The sequence below is a fragment of the Nymphaea colorata genome, chromosome 5 (genome assembly GCF_008831285.2).
Source record: "Nymphaea colorata isolate Beijing-Zhang1983 chromosome 5, ASM883128v2, whole genome shotgun sequence".
Taxonomy (NCBI): domain Eukaryota; kingdom Viridiplantae; phylum Streptophyta; class Magnoliopsida; order Nymphaeales; family Nymphaeaceae; genus Nymphaea; species Nymphaea colorata.
The window spans coordinates 27,206,957-27,215,395 of NC_045142.1; positions in this window are offsets into that span (position 1 = coordinate 27,206,957).

Sequence of the window (8,439 nt, forward strand, 5' to 3'; positions counted from 1 at the left end):
TCTTAGTGATTGCCAACTAATAAAAAAGATGTCTAAAATCGATATTGGGATATTTCTTATCTTAGTCATTAGTAATGACTAATGAGAGATCTTGTGATTTGTAATGGCCTAATAAGTTGCATGTAACATAGCACACAAGTAGACCCATCTAGGCACTCATACATCGAAATATGAGTAGACTTGATTGGGCCAAAAAGTCATTTTTGGCTCACATCAGGAAGGGATTTACAAAAAAATGGTCTGTTGAACACCTCATAGATATGTCATAATAGATCCGAACACTTGCCCCACATAGATTTTCATATCATAATTGCTCTAGTGAATAACTAAGGAAAATTGTGGGGGATAGAAAAGAACTAATCATAAATACATATTTCTCATAGGTTCACTAATTACTTGTTGGTGGGTTTCTTCATATGTGTTGTCGAGAAAGAGGATGAGAGGATGACTCAATGATTATTCGTTTGCCACAACCAAAAGTGAAGATTTTGGTGCATAGGGATCCCATAAAAACTTTATTTGAGGAATGGGTCAGACTCAGCCATTTCTCAAGGTAGCTAAGGGCCCTCATCCTCCCACTTGGATCTGGAACCTACATGCTGATGCTCACGATTTTGATAGCCATACCAATGATTTGGAGGAGATCTCCCAAAAAGTATTTATTGCTCATTTTTATCAACTATCCACCATCTTGCTTTGGATCTTTCTTTGGTTGAGTGGCATGTATTTCCATACAGCCCGTTTTTCCAATTATGAAGCGTGGCTGAGAGAATCTACTCACATCGGACCCAGTGCCCAGGTGGTTTGGCCGATAGTGGGTCAAGAACCATTAGTTCTTACGTGCTTTTCCACGGATGTCGTATAGGCGAGTTCTAAGCGCACCAGTGAGAATTCGCGAGTGCTAAGCTTTTACCAATATATCGGAAAGCGTGTTGTTCAATGAGGTGGATAGAAATGATTGTGCTGAAAAAGTGAGAAAGAGAGACCAATCGCAAACAATTAGTTGGATCTTCAGCTCAAAGCCGCAAATTTCCGGTGAAAGTTAGTGTTGACAGACGGCAGATGTTAATGTTGGTGACGCATGTAGTTAAGTTGCGGGGGCACAAGTTCAGTAATGTTGGTGGGTACTGGTGCTTCTTGTGAGTGTTCCGTTTGAAACTAATTCATACACTAGCATCTGTTAATGGCGGTCAACACAGAAACCGATAGGTGCAACAAGGTTTTTGTGATGAACTTTGGACAACGGCTGAATTTCTGTCTTTGAACTCTACACCACCTTGCATGGAATCCTGCGTAGCCCTCTTGTTCGCTACCATCTGACAACTTGGCAAGCGGGGAACTCATAGGGAAGAAAATGGATCGCTTGGGATGTGAGTGGACAGCATTTTGAAGAGAAAGATTCCTAAAATGCCTGCTTTGCATCGTAGCCTTCTGTCGGCGCCATTCTTTTGTTGGATGGCATGTACACCAAGAGGGTAGAATCGCAAGAACCAAAACACCAAAACAGAGCAGCGAACCGTTAGGCCAATGGGCACACCAACGATAATGTCCAAGGATTGAAAAACTATGCGAATTGATCCCTGCAAGTTCTGTGGGACTCCATCAGTTTAGAGCACGCACAACTTACAATTCATTCGTATGAATGTATGTGTAAGGTTGCTAAGATTGGTTGGTTTTAAAGTGAACCGCTAAAGGAATTCCCCTCTCGTCGGCTTTAACAACTTCCGGTCCGGAGTTAAACAATCAGAGCAGAGGAATCGGCTCTTTCTCTTTGAACCGCCAAAAAGTGTGGTAGGAGATTAAATAATCAGATCCTAGAATTGTGTGTTAGAATATTGACGGAAATACTTGTCAAACAAAAAAGAGAAATCCCTTATAAACGGTTGGGCTTGGGCCCGAAAAAAGAGAATCCTATTTAAGTCGAAACTTTTTATTTTAATAATATATATATATATATATATATTATTAAAAATGTATATTATTATTAAAAATGTATTTTATTTATATTAAAAAATTATTTATTTTAGTTAGGCCAAGCCCAACTCGAGTTTTGAGTGTAAGGCGGACTCGAGCTCGATTCTTGGCCGACTCAGTGCCCAGCACGGTTGAAGATCTGATTGCCTGCAACCACCTTCACCTTGTTTAAAGTGCCCCTCTCTCTTGCTTCAGTAATGTTCACATCCAATAGTGAGAGCATCTGTATGGAAGCTGGTTAGGTGCAGATGAGCGTGCACAAAAAATTGTGCACAGGGGCAAGAATGACTAAAATGCACCTATTAAAATAATAAAAAGGAACTTTTTAAAAGGGTAAAAAATGTTTGTAAAAAAAGCGAAACAGTCTAAAAAGTCTACTTTATTTATAAAAAATTTCAAAAAATTAGTGCATATTTGTTGAATGCACACCTCTGAGCAGGCGATATATATGCATGTGAAAGCTAATACGATATTATGAGTAATTACCAGTGGCGGAGGGGGGGGGCCCGCCTGGGCCATGGCCCTACCCCAGGCGGAGGAAAAAAAAAATTTTTAATTATAAAAATTTAAAAAATTTATTAATTCTATGTAGTATTCAGATCCAGGTTCAAATTGGCCCTACCCCTACCCGGATCCAACTAAACGAGTGAGAGAAAAAGGGAGCATTGACTACCGCACTGAAGAAGGTCTGCAGCGTGAAAAGGAAGAGACAAGAGGCGCTGAGCACGGCTGCACGAGCACGCTGGTCGCTGCTGCCTGCTGGCTTCAAGAACAGGTGGGGCCATTTCCTGACTTTCTTCTCTGTTCATTTTTGTTGCTTAGTGAAATATGGTGGGGCCGTTTTTTTCATACTTTAGTTTTTGTGTTTCTTTTTTGTTAACCTTGTTTGTCATTTTTCTTTTGTCTATGGTGGACCGTGGGTTTCTAATTTCTATTATGCACATTATTTATTTTTTAACCTTGAATCTTAATCGTTCACAGTTTCATCGTTTTCCATGACTTTTCCTGCCGTGATTTATTTTTCCTAGTCTTAATTTCTAGGATTTTGACGTTTTGGGAACACAATCTTAACTGGCTTGGCAGATTTTTCTCTGCATCCACGAACTGTTTATGGGCTTCAATGCTTCATTGATGGCTGCCATTCTCACATGTTTTTTACTTTGCAGTCTTGTTTTCAGTACCCAGTACCCACGACATTCTTTTTACTTTAAGTGGGATTTGGGAATACCCCATACAATCACATAAATAGATAAAATTAACATTGGAACTTCCTTATAAAGGGGACTTGCAGCAATTTGTTTTAAGTCAAAGGAAAAAGAAACGTTGCATTTTCCACTTCTGTGAATTGAGGAGGAAGAAAAGTTGCTTGAAATTTCAGGAGGAAGACAAATCAGCAGGCTGCCTCTCTAGTTGAACATGATTTTTTTTTCTTTTTAGTTTGTGTTTCTAAAAATTGTTATAAACTATGTATTCTGTCACTAAAAAAATCATAGGCAAGCAATTGTCATCACTATTTGAAATAGGAGAGTAGCAGCGAAAGAACTTGTTGATTGGCATCCGTCATTTCACTTAAATGTTTTAAGTTAAATGGCGATTTGATGAGAAGTAAAAAAAGTTAAATGGCATCTGTAGGAATTTATAAAAGTAGCTTCATAAAGGCCTAAAATCATTCTTTGTTTTATTTTTCAGACTTTACTCCACTTGTGGTAATTCGAAAAGCAAGTTAGCGAGGAGAGAAAACAACTCTTCATTGTTCTACATAGTGCAAGAGGTTCAACAGGTAAATTTTCTTTATCTATTGTTTATAAGGTGGTTGATTTTAAATTCCTGCTTTTTTTATTGTCTATTTTAAATTTCAGATTTTTTGTGTTAGCTTATTGAGAAAATGAAGAAAAGTATACAAGATTATTTCAAAAAGAAACAAGTTATTGATCAAGTGAGAGAAAACCAAGAGGGAGAAAACCAAGAGGGAGAAGACGAAAATGCTGGTTGTTCTAGTCCAAAAGCTCTTGATGTGGTTCTTTTTGACTCAGATTCTCCACCTTTTAAGTATTCAAAAATTGAAACTGTAGAAAGCATCGTGCGTGATCCAGGGTTGCGACGTCCCATATGGGAGATACCAATAAATAAGAGAGATGAAGTTAGGCGAGCATATATCAATTATGGGTCATATCAACATAAACTTCATAGATATCCAGTGTCAGGTTCTTCAAGTCATCCTCGTAAATTTCAAAGTTCTTGGTTTCAAAGATTTCCATGGTTAGAATATTCTCCAAAGACAGATAGTGCATATTGTTTACCGTGTTATCTTTTCAGTACTCCACATTCAAATGACAGTCCATTTATTACTGAAGGATTCAGAGCTTGGAAGAGGGTGGGTGGTAGTGAGAAAACATGTGCTTTTCGTAGTCATGAAGGGACAAGTCAAAATTCGCCTCATAATATGAATGTGCGAGCATTTAATGACTTAAGTCGTCAAAGTGTACACATAGATAAAATGATTGAAAAGCAAAGTTCAGAGCTTGTTTACAACAATCGTTTGAGATTGAAGGCATCTGTGGACACAGTTCGTTGGTTGGCGTTCCAAGCTTGTGCTTTTAGAGGCCATGATGAAAGTTCAAGTTCATTAAATCAAGGTAACTTTATTGAGTTCATTAAAATTTTAGCTAATTATAATGACAAAGTTGCACAAGTTGTTTTGGATAATGCCCCCAAAAATGCTAAATATACATCACCAACAGTTCAGAAAGAAATTTTGCATGTTTTTGCAAGTAAAGTGAGAGCTAAAATTATAGAAGAAATTGGTGATGCTAAATATTGTATTATTATTGATAAAGCTCGAGATGAGTCCAAGAGAGAGCAAATGGGTGTTGTTCTTAGATTTGTTAATAAGCAAGGTCAAGTTCAAGAGCGATTTTTAGATGTTGTGCATGTGAGGGATACTACAGCAATTACATTGAAGAATGCAGTTTTCACTTTGTTGTCTCAACATAATCTCAATATTCAAGATATACGAGGTCAAGGATATGATGGTGCCAGTAATATGCGAGGTGAATGGAATGGATTGCAAGCATTAATTTTGAATGAATGTCCTTATGCATATTATGTTCATTGTTTTGCTCATAGATTACAACTTGCACTTGTTGCAGCTTCAAGAGAAGTTGTTGATGTTCATAGTTTTTTTGAACAGTTGACATATATAATTAATGTTGTTAGTGCAAGCAGTAAACGCAATGATGAATTGCACAAAGCTCAAGCAAACGAAATTGCATTTAGAATTGCTACAGATGAACTTCAGACAGGAAGAAGACTTAATCAAATTGGATCACTACAACGGTCTGGTGATACTAGATGGGGATCTCATTTTTCGTCCGTGTGTAGTTTGATAAAAATGTTCTATGCAGCATGTGTAGTATTGGAAAATTTAAGAGATAATGGATCAACATATCAAATACGGGGTGAAGGTAATTCAGCTTACAAAATGATAACATCATTTGACTTTGTATTTATTTTGCATTTGGTACAAGAAATTTTGGGACAAAGTGATATTCTTTGTCAGGAGAGAAAGACAAGACATTCTAAATGCAATGGTTTTGGTTTGTAATTCAAAAAAGTTTCTACAAGAACTTAGAGAGACTGGTTGGGATTCATTTATAGATACTGTGAGAGCATTTTGTATGACACATGATATCCCTATTCCAGATATGGATGCTCAATATTTTGTAAGAGGATCACGTTCTCGTCGTGAACATAATTTCATTACAGTGAGACATCATTATCATGTTGATATTTTTATTGCTGCCATTGATTCTCAGTTGGTAGAGTTGAATAATAGATTTAATGAGAATTCTATGGAAATACTTCGTTTGATGTCGACATTCAACCCTAGAGATCAATATGAGTCGTTTAATGCACAAGATGCATACACTCTTGCACAGAAGTTCTATCCTGAAGATTTTCTTGACTCAGATTTTATGAGTTTAAATTATCAGTTGAGACATTACAAAAATGATATTTGTCATCATTCAAGTTTTCAAAATTTGGGTACACTATCAGATGTATGTGAAGTATTGATACGAAGTAGAAAAAGTGAAGAATATCCTTATGTATACAGGTTGCTTAGTCTCATTCTAACACTTCTTGTCTCCACTGCAATCACAGAAAGGGCATTCTCTGCTATGAAACTTATTAAAACAAGGTTGCGTAACAAAATGGAGGATGAATTCTTTGTAGATTGTCTACTTTTGTATATTGAAAAAGAAATTGCTCAAATATTTGATTCGGATGATATCATTGATGCCTTTTATAAGATGAAAAGCCGTAGAGCACAATTACAATAGGTAAAGTATTTTGTTGCATCCTTTTTATGTTAATGTTTATTTGAGTTATTATTTAGTTGCAATAATAAATGATATAGTTTTTATTTACATTTTATTGTGCAGGTGAATGAATGATGATATGGAACTATTTTCAATAAAAATAAAGGCAAAAACAGATTGTATTGTATAGAAAGAATGCAAAATTGCTTGTTTTAGGTAAGTAATATTTATTTTGGTTTTCTAGTTTGTAGATGTCTTTGTTTGCTATATTTTTGTTGTGATGTTTGTATGTCCACTTTATGTCCACACCTACGTCACTGTAATAGAAATAGAGCACCTTATCTGTTTAGGACAGATCGCGTTTTGTGTTAATGACACAAACAATTATTAAAATGTGCCGTAGGACAGGTCGCGCTTCACGTTCATGACGTGGGCAATTTTATACGACATATGTTCACTTTTAATATACTATGGTTTGCAAATGTCTAAAGTGTGTGAGTATATATATATATAATGTATTACAGTTAGTTGGACCGTTCGGCCCGCCCTGAGAAAAAATCCTGGCTCCGCCCCTGGTAATTACTCTCCCTCTCCCTCTCTTCTATTTACTGTAGCACAGGACAGGAGATGGTTGTAGGGTCCTTGACAGACGCCCAGGGCCTATTCGTTCAATAGCGTTGTCCCACAGGCTGAAAATTTGTGACAAGCGCGCCCACACCATTTGGACCCATTCTTCATCTTTATCATTTCCCTCGTTAAAAACAAATTAAAACGAACTTTCAGTGCATTTTAATTAGACCGGCTAGCTATTGGGTTGGGCCCATTTAACCTTTTGGATGAATGGGCTATTGACCTCCTTCCTTGATTCTCCACTCTATGATTGTATCCATCGGACTATTTTTTTGGGAATTTGCTCTCAATAGCTTACTTGAATAAGTTTCACACAATGAGCTAGTATTTTGGGAATTTGCTCTCAATAGCTTACTTGAATAAGTTTCACACAATGAGCTAGTATTTTGGCCACATGTAACCACGAATAAATACGTTTTGATAGTAGTCATCCACCCTTAGTGTTCTCCGAACCCATCCTTCTGTCGGCTCTAACCGCATCAAATGGATATCAATAATTTTCCATCGTCAGAAGAGTTACTGTAATGCGTCATCTTTACAAGTCAAACACCTTTTTGTTAAGTTGAGAACTACCAGTTTTCTCTAAATGACTTTCTTCTAGAATTAGCAAGATCTTCTAGAGCTTTCTGCTGCAACAGAGTTACTTTTTAAGAAGAGTAAATTGAAGTTAATGTTGTAATTAATGGTATGACAGGATTACTCCTCCAGAATTTCTAATGTAATAGGATTGGGCAGAGCATCTGTAGAAGTTTCTCATATTGTAAATATATCTCTCATCTCTCTTCCAGAATTCCATAAGTAGGGCAGCAATGTAGAAGGATGAGCAAAGATAGTTTCTTATCTTTGTTCGTTTATATCTTCATTTTGTGCGGAAATAAAATTGAGTTTGCCACGCTGCTCATTAAAAAAAAAGAAAAAAATCCTCGAGTGCATTTAGCTTATATGTCCAGACCTGACTATGATACTTGGATTACAGGTAGTGGATCTAGTGATCGTATAACTTCATCCTTATCCTTTTCCCGTAGTTCAAGAGAATGAAATCTCTAAGAAACAAGAAATTCGTAAAAGGAAGAAGCGAAACAAAGGTTCTAAGCCATCTTCATTGACCACCGATCATAATACCAATCCCTCAAGAATCAGTTGTTAAAATATTTATAAACTCAAAGATCGATATGGAGTTATTGAAAACTACCTGCTCTATAGGGCTGTTTCTCCTTTAGTCTTTACGAAGATGTCCAAAACAGTGATAGAAATCCTCTACTAAAATCTGCATGGTAAGAAGTGCAGGCATTCGTAATCTCTCTCCCTTGTGGCCCCGAAATATATCCCTCTTCATTGTCAACAAAATTACGGATGACTTCACATCCTGGGCAGAATGGTGGCAGCCTAATCAGCAGGCAAGCAAATCTAGACAGAAGTTATAACAGTTGACACTCGCCTGCAAGTTTTTTCAAATTTAATTGCTGGCCAATTAGTTCACCAGTTCTAGAAACCATTTTGTACCACATCAAGAAAA